The 27,480-nt window shown below is 40.0% G+C and overlaps 1 long non-coding RNA gene across 1 annotated transcript; it reads right to left on the reverse strand.

Moving 5' to 3' along the window:
• Positions 1 to 2,845: 2,845 nt before the first annotated feature.
• Positions 2,846 to 27,480, reverse strand: LOC139041516 (uncharacterized). Its single transcript, XR_011496805.1, has 3 exons — positions 27,365 to 27,480; positions 4,609 to 4,809; positions 2,846 to 3,622 (listed from the first exon to the last, which is right to left on the reverse strand). It is a non-coding gene; the product is annotated as an uncharacterized lncRNA (long non-coding RNA).

Here is a 27,480-nt window from a genome sequence, read left to right on the forward strand (position 1 = left end):
TATATCTTGAGTTATTGTCATCATATTTTATTTTAATTCTTGGAACATAGTTCCTTTTAATTCTAAGAACATATTTGTAAGTGCTGCTTTGAAGTTTTTTTCTGATAAGTCCAACATCTGCAGTGTTATTTCCTTTTTTTCCTGAATACAAGTCACACTTTACTGGTTTTTTTGCATGTCTCCTAAATCTTGGTTGAAAACTGGACATTTCACATGATACATTTTAGAAATTATGAGCTCTATTTTATTTTTCTGCAAGTTTTGTCGTTGTCATTATAATTTTCCTGGACTTAAACTTTGGAATCTGTCTTCCCTACTGCACGTAGCCTCTTGATGTCTCTGCTCAATTTTTATTCTTGTCTTTATTTTTTGGCTCGATTTCCAAGAGGGTGCTTCTGGGTCTGCATACCTTACAAGTTAGCTAAGGATTTAGGCAGACATCGCCTCACCACCTTGAGCTATACACCTTCCACCTTCTGCAAGTCAGTCTGTGTGTGGTTTGGGGAGCACACGCAAAATCAGAGCCAGTTCTGAGATCTGTCTTGCTTTTTACTGTTTGCTCACGGGGAGTTTTCCAGTCTACCACACATGAGTGCAGAGCCTGTCTCAGCCCTGCTATGACACTCTCATTTGCAGAATCTTGCTGTTGGTTTTCTGGCTGGTCCATTGCTCGCCTCGAACAGGAACATTGCATTGAGCCATCCAAGCCTCCACCGAGTTTGTAAGTTTTAGTCAACAGAATAGTGATTTTGCTCTCCACCCCAAAGTGTTTGCCCCTCTAGGAGCAAAGGCGTTTGTTTGTTTTGCATCTATGTCTACTCTGATAAGCTGGCAAAACTACTTCTGGAAAGGGTGGCTCAGGCAAGAAGGCTGCAGATGTCCCGATTATACCAAGGCTCCAGAAGTTTTTCAGTAATAAATGCTTCCTAAATTTTTGTCTGCCTTTATTCAGCTTGCACAGCCCTGAAGTGGCTGTTTTTGACAATTTTGTGCAGTTTTATACTTGCCTGTTGTGGAGAAGCTTCTCTGAACTTTTTTCTCTGCCATAACTGGAAATCCTTCTTATTCATGTATTTTTAAAATGGATCCTGATGGATAACAAATCACTTCAGTATTTAGATTCTATTAGGTATATTTAAAAGAGAGAGAAAACAGTTTTGTTTTAAATCATCAAAATTTACAGTATATGGGAAACGACATACTTTTGTAAACTCTTAACATGATTAAAAATTTAAGATACCAACTTAAAAATGTGTGAGGTCATGTGCAGTTCGTAAAAATGTAGTAGGTACGTAAATCAAAAGTTTAAAAGTTTAGACTTCCAGTCTTAAAGGAGGGGAAAATTTCAAGAACCAGCTCCTGTCCTGTAAGAGTTTGAAATATTCCAGGTGGGAATGGAATCCAGCCTGCTGACCTTGCCTAGAAGGGCTCAGTTTTAGTAAAAACGACTCTGTTCTGTATCTCATCACATCCTGCTTAAGTTTAACCACATACAAAATAAGTACTAAATATGTATCAATTTCTAAGGGTTAAAATTAGGCTAACAATTGCATTCTTTAGTTTCGATGCTTCTTATTGGGTATAAGACTATTCTTATACATATCACGCAACACTCACTTATAATTAGAAAGAAGCAAATAAGAGTCATTTAGTAATTATTCTGGAATTCTCAAAATTTTATGATGTTAGGGGTTTCTAATTCTTTCCCCAAAAATATGCATTTTATTATAATCTAACAGACCAATAATTGCATTTTAGTTAGGCAAATTCCTCCTCAGCTTTGAAGAAATTTATGATAAAGCAATGACTGCCACTACCAAAAATAAATACTCTACAAAACATTGTAGGTCACTGACAATGAATTAAGCCTGTCTAAATAAACATCATCCTACCAGTTACTGTGCAGGAGATATGTAAAAATATCAAAACAAGTAGAGGGTAATAATTTGAAAGCAATCAAAAAGCTAAGCATTTAAGAGGGACAAATGTATTTCACAAAGTAGTGAATTTTTCTTTTCTATGTCCCAATATGTCCCACCACATGGTCTCAGTGGCTCTGTTTATGGAGGGAAATGGTAATTAGAGGACAGAGGGCAAGAGAGGGTCTCATTTTTCACTTACTACATTTTTGGACATTTAGAATTTGACTTCTAATGCCAAGTGCATGTGTTGCCTATTCAAAAAACAAATAAATAATTTTAAAGTATAAAACAACGGAAAATATCTTCTACCTATTACGTAAGACATGTTTCTTATTAACTCAGCTATTACATTTCTAAGGAAATTACCCAATTTTCTTTGAATACACATTGTAAATCAAATGTAAGGAAAACAAGAGGTAAGTAATTGGAGACAGCAGAACCAAAGAGAAAACAAGTATGTCGAGGGAGAAAAAGATAGGCTTAGGGTAGAAACAGTAAGTACAATATGAATCCAAGAATGGAAAGGGTGGAATTTAGGAGGAAATCTGGGTTTTTATTCACTATTTACATCACTTTGTACTTTGAGATTATATGGCAGGCTGACTAGAAAACTTTGGTGATTTCAGAGCTAAAAGATGCAATTTAATTCTCTGTAGTACCAATGTTTCCCAGATCATTACCTGGCAAGAGAAGCAGGTATAGAGGTTAAGAACACTGGCTCTAGGCTAGCCCTGTGGTCTAGTGGCTAAGTTCGGCCCACTCTGCTTCAGCAGCCCAGGTTTGGCTCCTGGCCATGGACCTACACCACTCGGCAGTGGCCATGCTGTAGTGGGGACCCACAGGCAAAATAGAGGAAGATGGGCACAGATGTCAGCTCAGGGAAAATCCTCCTTAAGCAAAAAGAGGAAGATTGGCAACAGATGTTAGCTCAGGGCGGATCTTCCTCAGCAAAAAATAAATAAATAAATAAAAACACACACACACTGGCTGTAAAATTCAAATTAAGTCTCCGCCAGTTATTTTAAGTGACCTTGGGTACCATACTTAAACTCTTCTCACCTCCATTTCCATATAAGGAAAATAGGCTATGACAGTAACTACCTGTCAACCAATATGGTGGTTGCAAGTATCAATGAGGTAGCACATGTAAAATGCAGAACAGCCCTGGCACACAATAAGCAGTCGGTAGACGTCTGCTATCATTGTTAGCATTAACAACAGTGTTGATGTGAAGCCTATGGCTTAAAAACCAGTGATACAATTAATTGCTGTGCAAAAGACCTTCTGCAGTTCTATTAATATTTTTGTGTATTTGAGTAGACTTGATAAATATGAGTGAATTGATAAGGATTAAAAGTTGATGGATTTTAGGATGTTTATGACATGCTGCTCAGGAAAAAGGCAACCGCACTGCCAAGGTGTCTATGTACCTGCTCCATGATGCTCAAATCAAAAGACTAAGAAAAGAAATACGCATGGTGGATTTACAGAAAAGAAAATTAAAAAGTTCAAGATGAATGAAAACTCAATGGGAAAGCTACTTCTTCCAAAAATAAAAAGTTTCACTTACTCTGAAAAAGATACTTACGCTGCATTCCATAGACATCCTGACACCACAATGACTCTTAAGCTGCATGTTGAACAATGAGTCGGACAGAATGCTTTTAAAGACTGCAGGACAAAGCCGATCCAGAAATACCCTGTGAACAGCCAGAGCACGTAACTGGATTCATTTCCAGGCAATCGATCAATTTGTTGAGTTACCAAAATGGGACTGTTGCTCAAGATCTGCTTGACTGCATATCTTAAGTCAATGGTTCAAGAGCCATTAACTTCTGTCACTTAAAACAGTACAAGTTGCAGCCTAACTTAGCTCTGGAGTTATGGAAAGATGGAATATCTCAATGATATCAAGTCTCCTGAAATTGATCTATAAATTCAATATGATTTTAATCAAAATCTCATAAATTTGGAACAGGTAATATCCAAGAATGGCTAAGAACCCACAGAAATAACAGAAAAAAATTAACTAGCCATGGGCTGGCCCAGTGGTGTATTGGTTAAGTTCGCGCACTCTGTGTCAGCAGCCTGGGGTCTGCCGGTTCAGATCCCAGGTGCAGACCTGCATACCACTTGTCAAGCCATGCTGTGGCAGCATCCCACGTACAAAATGGAGGAAGACTGGCACAGATATTAGCTCAGGGACAATCTGCCTCAAGCAAAAGGAGGAAGATTGGCAACAGATGTTAGCTCAGGGCCAATCTCCCTCGCCAAAACAGAACAAAATAAAACAAAATAGTTGAGAGTGGCTATTGTGCCAAACATCAAGAATTATTATAAAGCTATAATTTTAAAACCATGTGGTATTAGCACTGGGAAAGGAAAAAAACAGACTCACAGGTATATGGAAACTTCTTTGGGGAAAAGCTGGACTTTCTTTTTCTAAATCATACTCTGATCATTGTTTTTTCATAGAGTGAAAGAAGAATTGTACTCCCAGGTTACACAATATACACTAAAAAAATTCAATTACGGGTTCTGTAAGACTTAAATATGAAAAAGCAAAACTAAAAACTTTTAGCAATAGAATATAGGAGGATATCCTATATGAATTTGGAATGGAGAAGGATTCCTTAAATAAGACACAATAAGTGCAAGCTGTAGAGGAAGCTGTTAAAATTAATACCTGCATTCATCTGCTCTGGTTGCCATAAGGAAGTACCGCAGACTGGGTTGTTCAAATGACAGAAGTTTATTTTCTCCAGTTCTGGAACTAGAAGTCCAAATCCAGGTGTTGGAAGGGCTGGTTTCCTCTGGGGCCTCTCTCCTTGGCTTACAATGGTCGTCTTCTCCCTGTGTCTTCATACCATCTTCCCTCTGCACCTGTCTGAGTCCAAATTGCCTCTTCTTATTAGGATATTAGTTGTATTGGATTGGGACCCATTCTAATGTCCACATGTTAACCCGACTCTCTCTTTTAAGACCCTATTTCCAGATACAGTCACACACTGAAGTACTGGGGGGTGGGACTTAAGCATATGAAGTTTCAGATGTCGCAATTCAGCCCATAACCACCCAATAGAAAAAAGGGACTTACAACAGGCAGTACACAGAGAAGGAAACCCCAATGGCCAATAGTACACCATGAAAATATGCTAAGTCTCATTAGTATCCATAAAAACAAGTTAAAAACCACAGTAATATATCATTTCACACCCACCAGATGGCTCAGAATTTCTTTTTTTCTTTTTTCTCTTTTTTTTTTTTCTGAGGAAGATTAGCCCTGAGCTAACATGCACCACCAATCCTCCTCTTTTTGCTGAGGACAGTTGACCCTGAGCTCACATCTGTGCTCATTTTTCCTCTAGTTTACATGCGGGACACCTGCCACAGCATGGCTTTGATAAGTAGTGTGTAGGTCTGTGCCCAGGATCCAAACCGGTGAATCCCAGGCCACCAAAGCAGAGAGTGTGAACTTAACCCACTATGCCACCAGACTGGTCCCTGGCCAGAATTTTAAAGTCTGACAGTATCAAGTACTGGCAAAGATATGGATCAATTAGATTGCATACACTTGGCTGATGGGACTGAACATTTACCTAATGACCTTAGAAAAAACTTTGGTTGACCCAATAATGTTAATGGTGTCCATGCCCTAAGATTGAGAAATTTCAATCCTAGGAATATTAACTAGAGAAAGTCTTGTACATTTACAACAATAGGCGTGTAAAAATTGTTCATACCAGAACTGCTTTTGGTAGCAAAATAGTGGAAAACCAAATGACTATCAATAGCATTATAGATATATACTGGTCCAATCCTATAATGACATATTCTATAGCAATTGAAAGCAATCAATTTTAGCTAAAAACAAAAATGTAGATGATTCTCAGGAAGGTAAAGGTGAGTGAAAAAAAGCAATTTCAAAAATAATGCCTACAAAGTGATGATTTGATTTATATAAATTTCAAAAACATGAAAAACTAAAAAGTATATTTCCAGGGACACAAACCTATGTGGCAAAACCATAAACAAAAAAAAAAAAAACCCATAAAATTCTGGATAATAGTACCTCTGAGGTAGTTGGAAGAGAATGGATTGGGGGAAGTGAAAATGGTACAGAGGTACTCAATGATTTCATTTGAAACTAAACTTCTATCAAGTGTGTTATTATAAATTTTGTTATATACTCAATACAAAAATGTTTTAAAGTAAAAATATTAGAATATATAAAAGTGCATGAAAGAATGTGAGATAAAAATTCTATAGATGGGTTTTTTAAATTAGAAATGAACAATGTAAAAAATCTATGTATAATCGATATATAGCTCAACTATATGTCAGCCAATTTCTAAGCATTGTCGTTTCTCACTTTAAATCATAAGATCAACATGTAATAAAAGCAGACTTGCAAGATTGCTATCGAATAATCCTGTTTATAAAACACTGCATCCAGATAAATGCCAATAAAATTATTATTTCCCTACAAATCTTAATTAATTGAATGCACTCTGAAGACAAGATGTTACGGTTATTAAATTTTTGCCATTTTTAAAAAGATAGTCATCATTTGATCTATTTCACAATAGCCTATTATGTGAAAGTACGTTCCATTTTTCACGTATAACATTTCAAAGTCATTCAGAACTACACCGGAATTGATTTGGGGGTAAGGGAACAATGTACATGGTTCCCAATTCTTAAACCAAACATTCGAATTCAAAATGCATGCAGGTATATAAACATGCAAGTTATATTTCAAGGAAGGGAATCTGAATCTGAATAACAGGCTATCTGGCAGAGAGAGACAAACGACATTATGGACTCTTACTTTTTTGTAAGAATGAAGCCTTCACATACAGAGCCCCTGCCTAGACCCAGGACTCCATGGCCTAACTGAGCTACCAAGAATGGGCTGAAAAGGAAGACAAAAAACCGTACATCGGGTTCTGGCTCATCGAACACTACTCCGGAAAAAACAGTACAGTCTCAAGGGACACCGGCCAAACGCACGGGCCTGAGAGAGCGGCTGCCCGCTCCCCCGGGCTGCTGGGCTATGGGTGGGTCGAAGACAGGAAGTGAGGCCTGGGGAGAAGCTGCCTTTCTTGTGAAATTACCCAAATTTCTGCCCTAACCTCTGCTTGTTCAATAGATGTTTTTGATATTTTTGGTACAATTCAAAAGCGCTTAATATGAAAGCTGCTTTCAGAGACATAGGGGGTATTTTAATACAATATTTACTCTGTTAGTAATAAGGATTCCACCATCTTTCAAATCTTAAAGAAAATCCCAAAGAAGGGCTTCCTGGATTTTTATAGCTCTCTTCCATCTATTCCAGATCTTCAGCTCAAGTGGGAATGGAGCCTTTAGCCAAGACAGACATATGGACGGAGATACAGACCAACTGTGCTTCTCTTCGAGGGTTTCTGGAACCATCATCCCTCTCTTACCACACTCATCACAAGCTTTATAACAATTTCTGATACTCTTTTATCCTTTGAACATTCCTATAAATCCCATCCCTGGTTAAGTACTGGGCATACTAATCCTAAATCATGGCTGGAATAATCATTGAGTATCAACGGCACCCAATGAAAACATCCCTAACCACACAGCAGGACAAATTAGGAAGCCAAGTCATTCGATACCTCCAATATAGAGATCATTCTAAAGATGGACAGACTTGTTTCTACTTGGACATTCATTGTATGTTTAAAAGATTGCCCTGGCCAAACATCTTCATGACTTGTAATTAGCCATGGATGTAATTAAAAGACAATAAATTACAAAAGCCTAGTAACAGGATAGCAACATCCTTCTCCACAACCTTCCAGAAGGCACTGCTGAGCACAGCAGGGGGATCACACTGGCGCTCTGGCCCGGTTAGGCTGAGAGCATCGTCAGATGTAATCAAATTTCACAAAATGTCAAAATGCAGCAAGGAAACCATAACACATAATGTCACAGGAGTTCTGCATCTGGAGAAGCTCTTTACATAATTTATTAAGCATGTGCTATAGCACTGCATGATCAAAGCAAAAGGCAAGAAAAGAAGAAAGGCCCAGTATTGTTGACCCAGACTGATCATCTGACACACAAACCTGTGATTTGCATAGTGAATGGAGCACTGTGGATTACAGTGGAACAGGGCTCTAAATCACAGGCATGATGCTTGGAGATTTAAGGAAAGATAACAACGAAATGTTCTTTGAAGCTTAAGTTATAAGTAGGTTTGTCACTTTCTATTCATAGGTCCTCACAGCTGCGACAAAAGCAAAAGCAGTCTGAAAATTACGAGTTTTAAGCACAGCACTGGCTGGCCGCACTGAGAGTTAAGTATCTTCTGTTAGTCTCATAGTAGGAACTCTTTTAAAAGAAGAAGGGTTTTTATTAAGATGCTAGAGGTTTCTTCACAGGAATATTACAGTTTGGGGCTGAAATTACAGGGCACAGCATCAATGACACAGGGTGGCACCTTGAGTATCAGGCTCCAGTTTTAGATCCAGCCCCCTAATCAGCGGTGACCAAGAATGAGAACCCACGAGGCAAAGGGAGCAGCGCCAGATGCTGGGCGACCTCGCAGTTTTGGAAGGAAACAGCTGATAACAGAGCAGCCCCTGTCCATCCAGAAGCTCAGTGTTGTCATCTGAGCCCAGCCCGTGGGGAGGAGGCTGCCCACACCAGATCCCCCTCTAGGGCCCCCTAGACAGTCCTGCCCAGGAGAACTGCACCAACGACGGCGGAAACGAGCCTCCCACCTCTGCAATCGGGGGTGCAGGGTTTTGCGAGCTTGGCTGGGCCTTAAAAATCACCCAACCTACTCATTTCACACATGGGGAACAGGAACAGCAAAGAGATGAACCGAACTGAGCTCCCCGGAGTCTTATCCTTAGGACTTGGACTCCGCTTTTCTAACTCCAGGTCCTCGACCTCTTGCTACACAAAGCAGATCCACAGCATTTGGTAGAAATGGAGACTCTCAGGACCCATCACAGGTCAAATGAACCACGAACTATTTTTAAACAAGATCCCTAGAACATTCCCACGCATATTAAGGTCTGCACAGAAAGCACGGCTCTATACCACACTGTTAAAGTCTTCCAATCCAGCAAAGCTCATCTGGAGACAAATCTCCTGGGTCCCAATCTTGACTCCTTCACTTACTAGCTAGGCAAATCCCTTCAATTTTCTGTCTCTCAATTCCTTCTGCAAAATCATCCCAATATTTACCTCTTGGGTTCCTGTGAGGAGTAAACATATGATTGCATGGAAAGCATTTAGCATGAGGCCTGGCATAACGTAAATTCTATATCTGTTTTAGCAATTATTATTGCAGTGTTATCTTTATGATGATTTGAAGAGGAAAACATCAGGAAAGTTATCAACATCAAATTTTGCCTATTTATGCCTCTGCTTAAAAATAGGGATTTTGCAAGGTTTTTAAGGCCTCATAGTGACTCCCTGGTGTCATCAAATAACAAAGAAACTTCCAGGCTCAATATAAAAGGACAGCTTAGTGTCTTGTCTCTGCTTTCTACTCCAGTCTCATCCTTTGCCCCAAGGCCTGTGGACATCTGGATTACCCAGTGGATCAACTAAGCGTGTTCAGGCCACCCACACAGTAAGTCACATTTCCATCCTACCCCACACAAATTTAGAAAAGTACAGCTCTATGAATCTGATGTAATTTTGCAACCAGAAAATCCAGAAATATGTTATTTTAATTTTTGCATACAGGTTAGTTTGGGGTTATTTCAAAATGTAAAATCTTTCTCCAATTTTTATACCTGTTATTTCTTTTCCTCAGTTACACAACAAGGAAAGAGTAAACTTTATTTTTGATTACAGACATAGGGGCATGTTTACAGCCTCTCCTGGACTTAGACAGCTCCAACCATTGTGAACTACCTGTAATTTTTGCAATGTATTAGATTCTCTCCATTTTATGCATTTTTATAAGCTGCAGTGTTAGCCTAAAATGTCCCATCTCGATTTTAACCAGTGTTAATATCTTCCATCTAAAAACCACCAGGAACACACCAATGGTGGGACAAGCTGAGCTTACTACTCATTGCAGAGAGGGATGATGCCCATCTTGGGGAACTCTGGGATGCCTTAGTCAGAGGGTTTGGATCTATCTATGATAGGATTGGGGCTAGTATTATGTGAATGTGGGGAGCAAGAAAGAGCTTTGCTCAGGGGTAGCTGCTGTCTGTGCTGGAGTCTCTCAATAAATCTTCTCAATGGGGTAGAAGAAATGAAGCAAAGTTAAATCTGTAATTTGTAAAGCAGGAACAGTCTCTCAAATTACCCAGGTTAGAAGAATATTTGGTCATCATTGTGATTTGGACAATGTTGAAGCTTTCGTCTGTGTTCAGACGTGATTTCAGAGTGTTTTTCCTTTTGACTTGATCTATCCAAGTGCAGATCCATCAACATTTTCCAACGTTGATGTTCTGTGAAGTTGTTTATGTGCAACAGAATGGCTCGGCCTCACTGTGGGCGCCAGGTCAATTTCTAGCTGTCAGAGCTTTATCTCACCAGGAAGACTCTTCATCACTCAAAATCCAGGAACGCCTCCCGTAAATCCCTCCAACCCCTCTCCCTCTCAGGGAGGCATCTGTCCTTAGTGCTCCAGTTGCATGCTGTGTGCACCACTTCCGGAGCAGGTGTGGAGCCTGGCTGGCCATGTCTGTCTCCTCCTCAGTCTCCCTAGATCGGGTGCTCTTGCTGGCAAGACATTTGATCTGTGTTTGCTGAATGTCTCCTGTTTCTCCCTGAGATCTTCTCTCCACCCGGCTCCACTCTGTTCTATCCAGAAGCCTGTCCTATAGGGTCTACAGCTTGCTCCCACATCCTCTGCCTTCTAGTTGGATTTGAATGACACGCTTGACAAGAGATGGGAGGAAGGGAGAAATGGGAGGTCAGGGTCTTATTCTTGTGACACTTGCCCTGCCAGGTTGCCTCAAGATGGATGTGTCACTCCTTGAAAGTCTGGAGGGAACTTTCTACAAGATTCTTTCCTTCTGGGTTCGAGTAACTGTTCTCTTTCCTTCTCCCTTCAGGCCTAGGAGCGATAGCAGTAACTCTGCTCTTACTGGCCTAGGGGACCACACCATCCCCTGTGGGGCTCTATACCTGCCTTTGTGAACAAACCCTCCTCTAATTATCCTAACTTGAGTGTTTCTTCTTTTCCTGTTGTGATTGTGGCCCCTACACTGTGTCTCTACCTGATTATGTGTCTACTTCTGTGCCATATATGATTCTATTGCTGAGAATAAGACCCCCCACCTCATGAGTTTTTATTCTGAACCTAGCCCAGTGCCTGGCACTCATTTGCATGGATGTATATATTTACTCTTCAAATTAAATGTCTCCCTTTTTTCTGCATTAAGAGTGCTTTCCAGGTAGCGGAGAAAGAGATCATTGGTTGTGTGGCAGATCCTCCTGAAAGGACTCAGGGCAAGATGGGGAATAAGTCACACGAGGGGAATATTCCTGGAATCAGTGGTGGGGGTGGAGGTGGGGAGAGCTCTTGTGGGGGGGGCCATGAAGAGCACTATAAACTGAAACAAAAGCTATAAATATTTCCACCTAAATCCACTTATTCTTATATAATAAATTCAAAGACACTGAAAATATTTTACTTGAGTAAGAGATTTTAAAAATGAACACAGAAAGGAGGTTTTAGGAGCTGACCTATCAGATCCAATGACTGCAGGCAGCCCAACCCACCCAAGAATCATCCCACACGCGAAGTTCCGAGGTGGCTTTTTCAAAGGGCATTGTGTAGAACACAGCCACATTTCTTTACATAAGAGGCAGATGGATTACGTTAAACATATTATTAGTAGCATACACCACTTACAATTCTGGGCTGGAGTGCCTCACAAGACCATCTTCCACATCTGTCTACAATTTCAACAAAATAATACCCATACCTAGAAACGAGGAGATGCGATCCCGTCCTTTCCTCCACTTATCCTTTAAAATAAAGTCAGATTTGCAGCAAGCGAACAGAGAGTCTATGTTTAGAGCCATTCCTGAAAAAGATCACTGGAGAGTGATGGCATTGGCATCTGCAACAGAGGCTGGTGGGTATTAGCATGTGGATGATTTAATTATTTCTCGATGCCAACAGAGGTTTCACCTGATTGTTCTCCAGCTGTTCCATATTAAAATAAATTGCACACACTTAAAAGAGCCAGTAAACAGGGTAATAATGATTCGTAAGTTCTCTCATCTTAATAGTTAACTTTGTAGAATTATTTGGGATATAAGTAAGGCAGAAACCATATTGAGAAATTTTACTTAATATTGATCCAAAAAGGGCGAAAAGCCTCTTTGACATTTTTTAATTCTCTGTTTTATGCAAGGTAATATAATGATGATATAAAACAGCTACATTCTGTCCTCTAAAAATATCAGAAGGCAAGATGGGAAGATATTCACAAAAGAGAAAAGTCATGGAATATTAGGAGATCTCAGATGGTCTTACAAATATCATCTCTATTAGGCTATGAAATAGGATCAGATTCTACATATTTCTAAGGAAGGTTTGGAGAAAGAAGTGAGAATAAAACAAAACTAATCATGAAAATCCGATTTTTGCAATATCCTATCAGCGAACTAGAATTCCTACCGCAAAAGATTTAATTCAGCAAGTGCAGAAATGGATTGAACAGTAGCCTACATGTCTAGCAAAGCAGATATACACTTAAAACACACACACAGAATACAAAACAACAAAATGGTAAAATATCAGAGAATAAATATTAAATTCTTAGAAGAAAAAATTTTCAAACTAGATACCTCTCTAAATTACAGAAATTGCTCGCTCCTTGTGCAACCAAATACAGGAAAAAGACACAACAAAAATTTCTAAATCTAATACCAGTTTACTTCTAAATTATGTATCTCTCGTTTACGTGAATGAACTCAGATAAGTAATAATATCACAAGATATAAAAAATTTTGTTTAGTATGAAGGCTATTAAAAAGACACATAAGAGGGGCTGGCCCCATGGCCGAGTGGTTAAGTTCGTGCACTCCGCAGCAGGCGGCCCAGTGTTTCGTTAGTTCGAATCCTGGGCGCGGACATGGCACTGCTCATCAGACCACGCTGAGGCAGCGTCCCACATGCCACAACTAGAAGAACCCACAACGAAGAATACACAACTATGTACCGGGGGGCTTTGGGGAGAAAAATGAAAAAATAAAATCTTAAAAAAAAAAAAAGACACATAAGAGAAACAAAATGCTACTTAATAGCTGTATATGGTATAGATTTTTCCTGTCGCATTAGTTGCTGCATTTTCTTACACATTCAAGGATTTGGGGCACACAGTTGACCACACAGTTTTCCAAAGCAGCACATGAACTCCAACATGACCATGGTATGTTCCATCCATTTTTTGCCTTTTTGTTACAGATTTTTCCTTAGCTATAATTTTTCATTCACTTTGATTCCATTGGAGTAATCAAGATGATGAAAGCTCTTTATTCTAATATCCATAAGCTATGACTTGTGCTATGATTTTATAACAGATTTATTTTCTTTCATGTTTTGGTTGGTTGGTTGGTTGTTTTTTACTGAGGAAGATTCACTCTGAGCTAACATCTGCTGCCAATCTTCCTCTTTTTTCGTATATGAGCCTCCGCCACAGCACGGCCACTGACAGATGAGTGGTGTAGGTCCACTCCCAGGAACCAAACTCAGGCTGTGGAAACAGAGCACCCTGAACTTAACCACTAGGCCACTGGGGCTGGCCCCTTTCACGTTTTAAAGTTCTCTCTCTTGATGGGCATATTATTTTCCTGAAAGTAGTGAATTAGTTGATATTTATTCAGTTAGACATTGTGCAAAGTAAGGATTTCTGGGGGTTAAAAAAAGAAGACGTGAACCTCAGGGTTTGGTAATTTATTTGAAAAGAAAAGGCACAGATACATGAAAGGCTAGCTAAGAATACAAACTAGCAAATGATAATTGCTGAACTACTAAATCAATAATAAGTGCAACAGATTTTCAGATAATTTGCAACTGAACTGGGTAGGACGTTCCAGAACAAGTATCAAAAGGATTGCTTTATGCCAAAAGAAATTATGGGGGAAGGTGTATACGTGGATGGCAATACTGGAAAACCATGGCCATCAGAAAACACATAGTACATTTCATGCCAGTGGGGAGGGGGATTTGGAGAGAGCAAAATTCCTTGAAAAAGCAGTGGAAAATAAGGCCAGAAACATGGATGTGAGACCAATCAGCCTACAGCTGCAAAGGCAGACCAGAGGGGTAAGTCATAGGCTCTCAGACCAGACAGATCCGTCCTTTCCAGTTCTGCTTCTGTCACCTACCAGCCTGGTTTCCTCATCTTCAAAATGGAGACGATAACAGTAACTACTTCAGAGAATTCCTGTTCGTATTAAACGGGAAAACTCCTTTCACAGTGTGTAGCACATATCAATGGATCCACAAAGTATGAGTTCCTATTATAAGTCACACTGAGGGGTCTGGGTCTTGCTGTGTCAACATTAAAAGGGTCGTAGAGGCTGGCCCCATGGCATAGTGGTTCAGCTTGGTACATTCTGCTTCAGCGGCCCAGGTTTGTGGGTTCAGATGCAGGGTGCAGACCTATACCACTTGCCCTCCACGCCATGGAGGCAACCCACATATAAAGTAGAGGAAGATGGGCACAGATGTTAGCTGAGGGAGAATCTTCCTCAAGCAAAAAGAGCAGGATTGGCAACAGATGTTAGCTCAGGGCTAATCTTCCTCAGCAAAAAAAAAGGGTCTTGGTCTAGAGCAACATGATGAATCATTCTATTATAATTAACAGTCTCCAGAACCAAGCCTCTCACCTCTGTACTCAGCTGTCAGTTTCCAATTATGCTCCATATCTGCTCTTAGATGTGCTAAACATCACAATACAGTCAACATGGACTTGTATCAAGAAAGACCTAGATTCAAATAGTGACTACATGTGTTACTCTTGACAAGTTATTTTTCTGAGCTCAATTTTCTCACATGTAAAAAAACGTAAATAGGGGCTTGCCCAGTGGTGTATTGGTTAAGTTCATTTACTCTGCTTCAGCAGCCCAGGTTCATGGGTTCAGATCCCAGGTGGGGACCTACACACCAGTCATCAAGCCATGCCATGGGGATGACCCACATTCAAAATAGAGGAAGATTGACATAGATGTTAGCTCAGGGCAAATCTTCCTCACCAAAAAAAAAGAAGAAGAAGAAAGTAAAAGTAAATAATAAAAGCAACTTGTGTATGTTGTTATGAGGCATAAATAACTAAAGCAAAAGCATCTTAACAAAAGAGAGCCAGGCACACTACAAAGGTGACAATGCCAGCACACACTTTCAGAGCTCCACTTTGTGCCCAGCACTGGGCATTATCTCATTTAATCATCCTAGCAGACCTGTGAGAGAGATGTTGTTATTAGTCTCGTTTTACCCATGAGGAAACTGAGGTTTAAGAAGGTTAAGTAACTTGCCAAGTCACAGACAGCAGGGGCGGCAGAGCTGCACCTGCACCAGGTCGTCTGATCCTGGAGACGCCATATCACCGTCTCCTTCCTACCTTCCCAGAACCCCAAGAGAGTAACTGCATGGGCCAAGTCAGCGCCCCCAGACCCAGGGCCTCCTGACCTCACTGACTCACCCGTGGGAACGTCTTTGGTTGAAAAACAGCCATAATCCAAGGGAAACCCTTTGTTTCCTCCAGGAAGTCATTGCTTATGACCCTGAGTTTTATCCTGAAAGTCGGATGCTGATGGCCATTGCTAGTGTATGGAGAGGCTGCAAGATTCAACTAAAGTCTCAGCTGTTCCCCCATCATGGCTCTTTTCCTTCCAGAGGAACACATTTTGGTCAAAATTACCATCTTCTGAACACAGCCAAGCCTCCTCTCTCTCTCTCTCTCGTAGCTGTGACCTGACAAAATCTGCTGTCGGGGTGACTTCGTCCCTCAGCGTGCGCCTGGACTCTTCGTGAGCCCCTCCTCCAGGCACGCCCTCACTCCTTATCAATCTTCCCCTCAGTTCCTCTGCCAACAGTAAGTTTTCTATACTCAACACCTCCTGCTTTTCTTCACCTGTTTCAAGAGCACTCTGCTCACTCTGTCGTTTATCTTGAGGAGCTTCCCAGTTCTCTGCTTTGGCAACACGAGGCCCGGGTTTTTTAATGTCAATTTCCGCAGAACATAAATATACCTGCAACTGTTCACTTACATTTCTTTGAAAACCTACACCCAGCACTTTACTGGGGAAAATAAATATAACTTATTCCTAAGAAGAAGGCTCAGGCCTTTTTACCTTTTTATAGTACCATGATCAACCACTCTCTTTTACTCTCGGAAACATATGATGCATCTTAAAATATATGTTGAAACATCTGTTGCCTCGTGAAGCAGCAGCCAAAAGCTATCTGTTTAAACTATAGCTCACTCCTTTCTGATATAGGATGGCATTCTGCTTTTCGCTCTTCCACCTGCCCCTTGTACTTTGGTAGAGGGAAAGCGCGGTGCCCATCAGAGTGATATATTTCTTCTCAAACATCCAGCTAAGCCTGCCTCTCTCTAACAAGCCTGCATGCCTTTTTAAGCTGAAAAAGAGGTGGCCTGATCTGATTTTGTACTTGGTTCTAGGAGACACATCCTCTTTTTCACATGAATGAACCCCTAACCTCTATCTAAGACATCAACACTTCTTAAGTTTCCTTCTCAGTTTCCATGTCCCTTCTCAGGGCTGCATCAGTAAGCAGATGGGTGACCTGCATCCAGAAACAGGAAGATTACAAATTACTTTTAGAGTTCTACAACTCAAACAGAAAAAAAATTATTTTGAATAGCAGAAAAATCAGTCTTTTGGAATGCGCCACGTTCCCCATGCTATTTGTGGGACCACCATGATCAATTTTTGGTGAAGCTCAATTTTATTTAACCTTATTTTACTTCAATTTCAGTAGCTGGTAATTGTGTTTCTCTTTTGATTTGTTTTGCTTTTTACAACTGAAACAGTTATGAGAGAGATTTCCAGCAATCACAGACGCTCCTGCCTCAAGGCAGTTAGTGGTTTAGTTAACAACCACTTTAAGCCTTACTATGATTATGGAGATTAGCTGGACCCTCTGGGGTTATTTCAATTCTGTGTAAGTGTTGTCAGAACACAATTCGTTGGATCTCTGTGTGGGAACTTCGATTGTCGACAGTATTTGGCTTTTGTCACAATCCTTAGCCTATTCCAGGCTAGTTAAAAATAAGTAACAGTTAAATAACCAATCATATCACAACTGTGGTCTCATCAAATGCAGAACCAGGTCGAGTCTGCGTTAGGTAGACAAAATAAAGCCCATGACAGAAGAACAGAGCAACACCCACTCGGAAGGCTGGACCCCCCGCCAATGGCAGAGAGCCCTCAATGTTGGCCAAGGCAGTACCATCTTTAAGGTAAAAATCCTGTCCACTTGTGAAGTTAGGAGACTTCCTGCCATCATTGGCTTTCTCTTTACTAAGGTGAATGAGTGAACGGTTCAGAGTAGGGACTAAAGAGCCAAGCTGCAAAGGTTTGATTTCCAGCTGGATCACGAACCAGCTGTGTGATCCTGAGCAAGTTCCTTCGGCTTACTGTGCCTCCATTTTTTCATCTGTAAAATGCAGATGATAATAGTGCCAACCACACAGGATTGTTGTGAGGGTTAAACAAGTATGAAGGTATTGAGAGAGCCTGAACATAGTAAAGACTCAATAAATATTAGTTAGTGTGATGGTTAGTTTTCTGTGTCAACTTGGCTAGACTATAGTACCCAATTATTCAGAAAACACTAATCTAGGATTGCTGGGAACGTATTTTTGTAGATGTCGTTAACATCTACAATCAGTTGACTTTAAGTAAAAAAGATAAGTCTCCATAATCTGGGAGAGCCTCATCCGATCAGTTGAAAAGACTTTAAGAGCAAAATGGAGGTTTCCCTGAGGAAGAAGAAATTATGACTCTGGGTTGCATCACCAATCCCTGCCAGAGAGTTTCCACTGGCTGGCCTGCCCTATAGGTTTCCCTATAAGATTTGCCTAGCCAGACCCCAGAGTCAGGTAAATCAATACAATTCCTTGACGAGAACTTGACTCTCGTTATTCGCAGTAGCTATATTCTACAAAGTCGCCATGCACACTGAATTAGTGAATATAGACCCATTGCTCCAAGGGGAAGTACAGGGTTAAGTTCTTGTGAGTCTCTGGTCACAATATTTTTGTCAACCAATCAATACATAAGAAGGGTTTCACATTTTCCTGGACATGGGTAACATGACCTTAAATTTCTTTGGCTTTGTGTCTACTATGATTTTTTTAATTGGCCTCATAATTCCACAAATTTACCCATTTTTCCATCTCTTCTATCACACACTATAGTTGCTACTTTAGCAAGAGCAGCCTCATCTACAGAGAGGTGAATTTCTTCTTCCTTTTTCTGTTTATATCTTGTTGGCTCATTAACATTGAACCCACAGCCAACGGTACTACAATTCATGCCTGAGTGAAGCTTGTCTAGCACACATATTTTCTCTGCAAGGCACATCACAGCCTCCTCGTGCTTGGGAACTCTGCACAGTGCTTCGGCACTATATTTGGGGACCACTTTAAACAGTGAAATCACCAACAGAAAGAACAAAAATATGAAAAATGTGTCACTAAATAGACCACAAAAAGGATACTTATCTACAGTATGAGAGCTGCAACAAGAAGGCAAGGCATCTCCTTGTTCAACCTCAGCTGGGAACATGCGCATCAGACAATTCAAACTTTTTGCCTCTCTTTGCATGTCTGTGAATGACCGTGAAAGCACCAAGAATACTGATTTGGGGTTACAAAAAACTTTAACAAATAGGTGAATTGGAAATATGAATCCACAAATAATGAAGATCAACTATATATATATATCTCTACATATAGTATGAATAGATATCTAAAAATGTATGTACCTTTATGCTGTTTGCTATGGCTTTTTCCTTTGCAGAGTTATTCTCTACAGCTCTGGTTCTCAATTTTTTATTGTCAAATTTATTGTTAAGCCTGTATCTATATTGTGGAGAAACTATTTAAATGTTTATTTTCCTGGAAAACCACCATAGTCTGTTTTTTATTTTGTTTTTTTTTAATCTTTAGAACGACCATTCCTCTTTGTTGCAAGCCACTGTATTTTTCCTTTAGAATGACCCTGAGAGTCACACGTCTCTGAGAGCCCCTCCTGGTTTTGTTTCTCTGGAAAAACGCTGACTGATAGAACCAGTACTATTAATTATTCTGGATATGTCTAAAATCCCTGGGGGATTTTTTATTGAATTCAGAATTGCATCTGATTAGTAAGTGTTGAACAAATATGAATAAATATTTGCATAATTAAACTGACAGAAATGGCTATGTTGCATAAAAAATTCTGGCCGAGAATGCGATGGGAATGAAGGAAAGTTAACCCACACATAACTCGGGTGCCATCTCACAAGGTGAGCTGTCTCACTGAGTAATTGGTCCTCAGGTGGGTTCTCCAGGCCAGAATGAACAGGGGAGCAGTGTCCACCCATCCAGACTGAATGCCAGCTGGGCAGTACCTATTGTCTCAGGAGATGAGACAGGAGAAAAGAAAAACAAACTCTGTGAAAGGGAAACCATATCATAGGATATCACTAACCAACATAACATAATTGAAATATAAAGCAATGCCCATGGGCTAAAATGGCAAAGTGGAGGAAAATGTATCATACACAGCTTAGAGAGAAGGAGATTTGGAGATAAGGGGAATTAAGAGAGGGGTCTCATAGGGGTGTGACTCTCAAGGTCATTCTAAAGGGATGGCATTGTTACTTGCAACAAAAGAAAGGGTCATTCTGAAGATAATTAAGAAAAAAAAGACAAGCTACGGTGGTTTGCCAAGAAAAGAAACACTTAAATATTTCCTCCACAATATAGATCCAGGTTTAACAATAAATTTGACAATAAAAATTGAGAGCCAGAACTGTAGAGAATAACTCTATAAATGAAAATATCATAGCAAACGATGTAAGGGTGCACGCATTTTTGTTCACACAAGATGCCTTAAACCTGTAGCACCCAAAGGCATAATTGCGTACAATGAAATCGCAACACTCTTGATATGTAGGCAAATTTGCCTACATATCAAGAGCAATAAAGAGAATTCTTACAACAGAACACCTAAAAGGAAGGATTAAGTGTGAAGAAGTCAATATTTGCCTTATAGAGGAAAAGAAGAAGTATTTTTGGTTATCTTCTCTAGACTAGAACACACGAAAGAACTGTCCTCAAACTAAACAGTTCTGAGATAATTTTTTTCCTTTGTGATGACCCAAATATTCCAGGGGTAATTCAACCCAAGTGATACCAAGAAAGACACATTAGTGAGTGACCATTTAAAACTACTTATTTTTTCACTCAGCAAACATTTATTGAGCCTTTAATATGAGCCAGGCACTATTTCAGAAGCTGGGAATACAGTAGTGAACAAGAGACTTGAGGCCTTTGCATTTACGGAACTTACATTCTACTGAGGGGTATGAACAGCAAATAAATATAGAAGCAAGAAGCAGCAAGTGACGTTACGCGCTATCAGGAAAATAAAACAGGGTGACACGATAGAGAATGACCTGGGCTGCTTTAGAATGGACGGTCAGGGCCAGCCTCTCTGAGAAGGCTGAACATTTAAGCTGAGACCTGAATGACAAGAAAGAGCTGACCACACCAAGATCCAGGGGAAGAACATTTCGGAGTGAAAGCCAGCACAAAAAGCACTGCATTGGGAGGCGCTTGGTGTGATCCGAGATCAGAAGGCAAGCAGGTATGGATGGAATGTTGTAAGCAGGGAAGAAGTGGTAGAAAACGGGATCTGAGAGGTGTGCAGCTGCCATTCTTGGAAGGCCTTTTAGGTAGGGTAAGGAAGCGGGATTTCATTCTAAGTGGAATGGGAAGCCAAGCGAGGTATTTACGCATGGTTAAGAGGTAATATTGATCTTTCTCATCACGCTGATTGATGAGTGAATAATGGACTGCAGAAATGGAAGGCCAATTAGGAACTTTTGATTTAGACTGGATGAGAAATAATGACAGCTTGGATGAAGATAGTGGCAACAGAGGTGGAGCAAAGTAGACAAATTCGGGATATGGTTTGAAGGTATTGTTAGGAATTTCATTAAGAAAGGGGAAAATTTAAGATTGCTCTCAGATTTCTGGCTTGAGTGACTGGACAGATGCTGATGCCATTTATTGAGATGAGATAGCTTGGGAAATATTTGAGAAGGAAGTTTGAAACACCTATTAGACATCTACCTGAAAATGTCAAGTGGACATTTGAATGTATGGATCTAGTGTTCAGGAGTAGAGATGAACTTGAGTGCCAGCAGCTTCTATATGGTATATAAAGCCACAAGACTGGATGAGAACACTAAGGGAGAGAGTATAGAATAGTATATAATAGTATATATATATAGAGAGAGAGAGAGAGAGAGTATATAGATACAGTATAGAAGAAAAGAGAGCTCTTTTCAGAGGCCTAGGGAATGCCAACATTTAGGAGTCAGGTTGACGTGTGGTGGTAACCAGCCTCTAAGATGGCCTTTAATGATCCACACCCTTGTGTAGTCCCTCCCCAACAATGAATCAGGGCTAGCATGTATCACGAATAGAATACTGTAGAAGTAATGGGGTATGACTTTCAAGGCTTGGTCATGAAAGGAATTACAGCATCTGGCCAGCTCTCTTTGTCTGTTCAGTCAAAGGAAAGCCAGTCGCCATGTTGTGAAGACACTCCAGCAGCACAGAGAAGTCCTGTGAGTGAGCCAGTCCAAGTGAAGCTTTCAGATGACTGCAGACCCAGCTGACATCTGACTGCCATCTCTTGAAACCCCAAGCTACCCCCAAATTCCTGACCCACAGACACTGAGAAAGATAATTAAAAATTATTTTATCTAAAATAATTATTTTATCTAAAAGAAATCTAAAAATTATTGTTGTTTTAAGCCACTAAGTTTGAGGTGACTTGTTCAGCAGAACTATTACAGGTACCGATAGAGGAACAAACAAAGGAGACCCAGGTGGAAAAGCCAATGTGTTAGGAAGACAGCCAGGAAAACTGAGGCAGTAAAGAAAGAGTTGAAGGTTTGAAGAGAGAGAAGATGTGAAACAATCATTTTGGCGTATGGGAAAGAGAACAGACAAGAAAGCTCAGTAGGAATGACAGGTAGCATTGAGTCTCCATTTGAGATTTATATTCATAAATCTGCAAGTTATGCATTTTTCTCCATGAATATTTAACTGTTTGGATTCTAGCAGAATAAGTAGGAAATCGAGGTAAAGCAGAGTTGTGATTTTACCAGGTGACTATGGAGAAGGGAGAAGGAAGAGGGGAGCTAATTTTGCATGAGAGGGACTATGAAGATGGACCATAGTCCCTAACATGGGTAAGAAAGATAGTGACAACGTGGAGGGCGACTAAGGATGAAAGGCAGTAGGATCTGAAGCTTGGAGACTGGGGTGGAACAGAAGAAATGCTGGAGAGGATGGATCAGAGGAAGCATGCAGGAAGGGAAGGAGGCAGGATTAGATGTTAGCCTGCTCAAAATAGAGATTTTAGATACACTGTAGTCATTGATGGAGACAAGCATAAGGAAATGATGACAATTATTTTTAAGCATAATATCTCACATTTATTAAGGATGTACTATGTGTCAGACATCATTTTAAGAATGTTTCATTTATTATCATTTCTCCACACAATAACCTTCATTTTACAGACAAGGAAACTGAAACACAGAAATTAAGCAGTGTGCCCAAATTCATATAGCTAACAAGTAGTAGTATTGGAATTCAAACCTACGCAGTCCGACTCCAGAACACGCATTCTTAAACAGTCTGCTACAATGACTAGATGAGTGGGTAGTCAACAACAGCAACAGAAAGGGGTATTGTTGGGTACTTCCTTTTTTGAAGAAAGATGGAAGAGAGGCAACGAGATGCAAGTATAGGATGTCTAGTCCATATCTACTTGCTGAGGTGTGTTACAGGTGAGAAAAAATATGGCCTCTACTCAAGAAGACTGCAATGCCATCAGGGGAAATTTAGGCTTCTCCCAGTTAAAGTAGGTGAAGAGAACACAAATATAGAAGAGCTTGCTAAGGACAGTTCTTGGGTGAACAATGGAAGTGTTGGGAAAGGCATGAGGAGGTCACAGGATAGGTCAGATTAGGGGATATCCAGATTAGATTCAGAATGTGAGTGTTGACACACAACCTGTGAGAATGGGCTTCTCATAGCAATGGAGGCAAAAAGAAATGAGATGCATGAAATGAATGGATCCTGTCATTCTATTCAAACTGGAGTGTCTGGGGCTACCGGGCAATTCTTCTCACCTGCAGTTCCCAGTGGCACGGTGGCCCATGGATGAGTGAAGGCCATCCAGTGATCAGATGTTAGGGGCCCTGACAAGATAAAATCTAGGAATTTCTTCCATGTTGTCTTTTCATGAAGATGTTAAGAGGGGCTAGAAGTTTAGGAACAACTTTAACGACTCTAAGTCTCTTATAATCTCAGTGTCATCCTGGGAAACAACTTCTACACTGAGCCAATTATTAAGAATTCAGGGCTACTCCAGCAGAGATGTCTCCGGGTCATTTGAGAGCCAAAGAAACTTGGTCACATAATACCTTAAAGATGTAGGGGACCAAGAAAAGATAAAACCTGGAGAGTCCTAAAGTGTATTTTGCTTCACTTCCAATTCATTACCAGTGGTTGACGCCGTTTGCTGAATAATTTAGAAAAGATAGGCAAGGTCTCAGGAAAGCAGCCTGTGAGTGGAAGTCTACACACCAAACCCACCATAGCTGTTGCCCTGGAGAAGAGGGGGAAAGAATAGGATTTCATTTTTTTAATGCAGTTAAGGGCAATATAAGATGCATCTGCAATGTTTCATTTCCTGAAGAGTCTGGAAGAATCATAAATATTCAAAGTTTTCTTTCTGGGGCAGTAAGACTATGGGTGTTTGTTTTACTTTTCCATATACTTTTTCTAATTTTTTAACTTTTCAGAAAAAGAACAAACAGGAAAAGCAGCCTATGAAAGAATTACTAAAAAATATGCTTGAATAAGAAATAGAATATTCTAGAAAAGGAATTAAAAAGCATAAACATAAAACTTTAAATTACAAGACATTTCATTTCAAATAGGAGGCATACTAGACCACATTTGCCTTTTCCTCTGACTTAAATTAACTGCCTCACTTTCTTTTCACTAGTGCATGACCATGACCAATTACAGTGAAACATTGCTTTCGCATGCTGCAGTGAACGCTTGCACAGACAGGCATTCGTTCTGAAAAGCCCTGGCCAAAAGCCTATAAAAGTAATTATGACCTTGCCCAAAAAAACCCATCCCCCAGAAATTTTACACAGAAAGTTACAGAAGTTTATGGAACAGAGCATAAAGGAACAGAAAAATCCAACAAAAAACCCCATCAGATATAATAATCAGGGCCCAGGTTTTCATTCTATCACTGAGCTGGCTGTCACTTTACAGCCCTTCAAAAATGTATTAAATGGCTGCTTGGAGACGGAGTGTGACACATTTCATATCTTACTTCAAGGTGAACAAGGTCCTTCTGAACAGTGTTGAGCCCAAGACTCTGGACAGAGAAATCCCACTTATCTGCAGTGCACTGATGACACGGATAAGAGCAGAACAAATTATCAGTGTCCAACACATGTAAAATGTAGGCTAAATACACTCGGGAATCTCAAGAAAAGGAGAAAAGTAAATTAGAACAATGCCCTCCATGTCTACTGAATGTTTCCAGGTGTCTAAGAATAGACCTCGGGGATTCAACCCCTAGAACTTGGGGCAGCCTGCAGAGTAGGTTCAAATCCTGGATGTTCCCCTTTCTATCTGTGCAACGTTGTGCAAATGATACAACCTCCTTGAGCCTTGCCTTTCACATATGTTAAGTGTGGCAAAAAGAACTACTTCACAGGGACACGGTGTCCGCTGAATGTATTCATTTCCTGGCTTGTAGGAGGCACTCCATGCTATTTTCCTTTTCCTTCCCAACAGCAGAAAGGTAGTGAAAAATTAATCCAACACTCTCAATAAATTGAAAAGTAGCATCATAGATGCATTAGACAGGAAGCTTCTCTGATCTGACACTCTATCCTCCCATTTCAAATTTCAGAAAAACTAGTCAATTCCATGAGCATTATCATATAAGAATAGCAACAACGACATCAATGAATGTTTATTGAATGTTTTCAGTTGTGCTAAGTCTCACATCGAACTATTTCTATGCTTAATCCTGTTTAAATTTTCCAACTACCTCATGAGGCTATATTACCATTATTTCAACTTTGGGAGTGAGGAAACAACCTAAATTCATACTACTACACTAACTGATAAAGCTGAGACTTGAACCCAGCACTTCTGACGCCAGAGGCTAGCTATGTACCTAACCACTATGCTACACTACTCAGTCATTATTAAAGATAAACAAGAAAGGAAATTCCAGGATGATTTTTCAGAAGAAAACTACACCAGGACAGCCTTTCAAGTCATTATGTAATTTTCCTTATGTAAAAACTCAACTCTGTTTCTTACTATTCAAGCGCTCATTTTAAGAGCTTTGATACTACCGGCTTTGTCATACGATCTCAATCGAAGCGAATTCTTGACGATTAATAGCTGCAGTCTGATGTTGAGCTGCACTTGCTATGTCACTTAAGGAAACACAGTCAACATTAGGTCACAGAGCTGCCTAAAGAAAAATATATTTATCTTTCATTTGTTTATTATTTTTTCAAGTAAATAAGCCATCATCTGCTCTAGTACAAAGGTTACCAGCTGCCAAAAAGCAACAACGAGTTAAATTCCAAGCCAAACCACATCGTTAGTGGAGCTTTACATATCAACCAGGTACACAAGAATAATCCAGATAAAAGTGTGTTTAATAAATGGCCTTTATTTTCATTTTCACTGGCAGACCATGAATGAAATACACTCTCTACTCTTTTCCCCCACTCTTTGAGGGAATTCAGACATACCCTTATCAACATAATCTAGCTGCCACTTCATTATTATAATAACAATATCAAAGCTAGATATGACAAACTTTGAAAATGAGGCTATGAATGTTTAATGTGTTTGTAATAACAACACAAGACATTACTGCCAATTATTCATTTTATCTCTAATTATCAATCTTGTGGGAATGTATTTGTCCTCTTCCAAACAAGGCCTCAAATCTTACTGGCCAGTACACAACTCTTATTTTACCCAACTATATCCAACTGTAAGTGTTCAGAAATGATGAAATTAATTAGAAGCTAGAAATCAAGTTATAAACTTAACATATTGGATAAATAATTAAAAAGTTCCCATTAGTGTTTATGTTCTTTGGAGGAAAATCAAATTTTTTAGAGGCTCAAATCAATTAATAGGTATGAATAATGGCATAGTTTCTCCATCCTGTGGGATAAACAGCACCCTGGGGGATCCAAATACCATTTTAAAATATTAAAATTCTTTCAAACTACTAATAGGCATGAAGAAAGTTTTATTTAAGAGATAATTAATATTGAGCTTTCACAAATGTGCAGAATTCAATTATAGTATAAAAATCTCAGAACTATTGCTTTGTCATTCTCAACAATTAATTATCATTGTCAATTAAGTGTTAAAAAACAGTTAATATCAAGTGGCTTGAATATTTTTAACCTCACATTTAAATAGTATGTTCCTTCTGGCTTTTGATGACTTTTTGCCACATAGGAATCTAAATCAAAGATGGCCATGCCACTGCACTTGTTGCCAAGGACAGGAGTGCTCCCAGCATCTCCCTCGACTTCCTCCCTGATGGGGCTCCTGGATACCTCCCCAGCCTTACCCTGCCCACTACGCAGGTCCCGAGCTGTTTGCGGTCACACACACACATTTTGCAGTTGCACACCTCTCGTGCTGCTGGTGTTGCACTTTCTGCCTAGAGACATTCCCCTCTTTCTTCAGCTCACTATCTGTTAGGACCCAGGTCCAGCTAAACATCCCATGTTGGGCAGGATGCTCCATCCTGTGGCTCTGTAGCACTTTGTGCATACATCTATCTTTGCACTTTTTATTTATATGACTTTCCCACTAGAGTGTAAGCAGATATCCAATCCATGCTGGGTCAATCAGTCTCTTTTTTGAGAACCTGGAATCAGGACACAGTAATTCCAGTTCATCCCTTTCCAAGACGAACTGAGAGAACACACAACACTGAGATGGAGGCAATTCTGTACGCTTCAAATTAGGGAAAGGTAGTCTTTGAAGAGAGGGGAAAGAATGACGACATGGGCAAAATGCAAAAGGGAAGCCACAAATCCCCGAAGAGGTGAAAAATAAATCAGTTTGTCTTACCTTTTCCTGTGTCCGGAAACCAGGATCACATAGGCAACATTGGCTTCTGTGAGATTCTCATGTGGTCCTCCAATAAAGTCTCCATTTTGGCTTCAACAATTTTGAAAGGGCTTCTG

Source organism: Equus asinus, chromosome 22 (genome assembly GCF_041296235.1).
Source record: "Equus asinus isolate D_3611 breed Donkey chromosome 22, EquAss-T2T_v2, whole genome shotgun sequence".
NCBI lineage: Eukaryota > Metazoa > Chordata > Mammalia > Perissodactyla > Equidae > Equus > Equus asinus.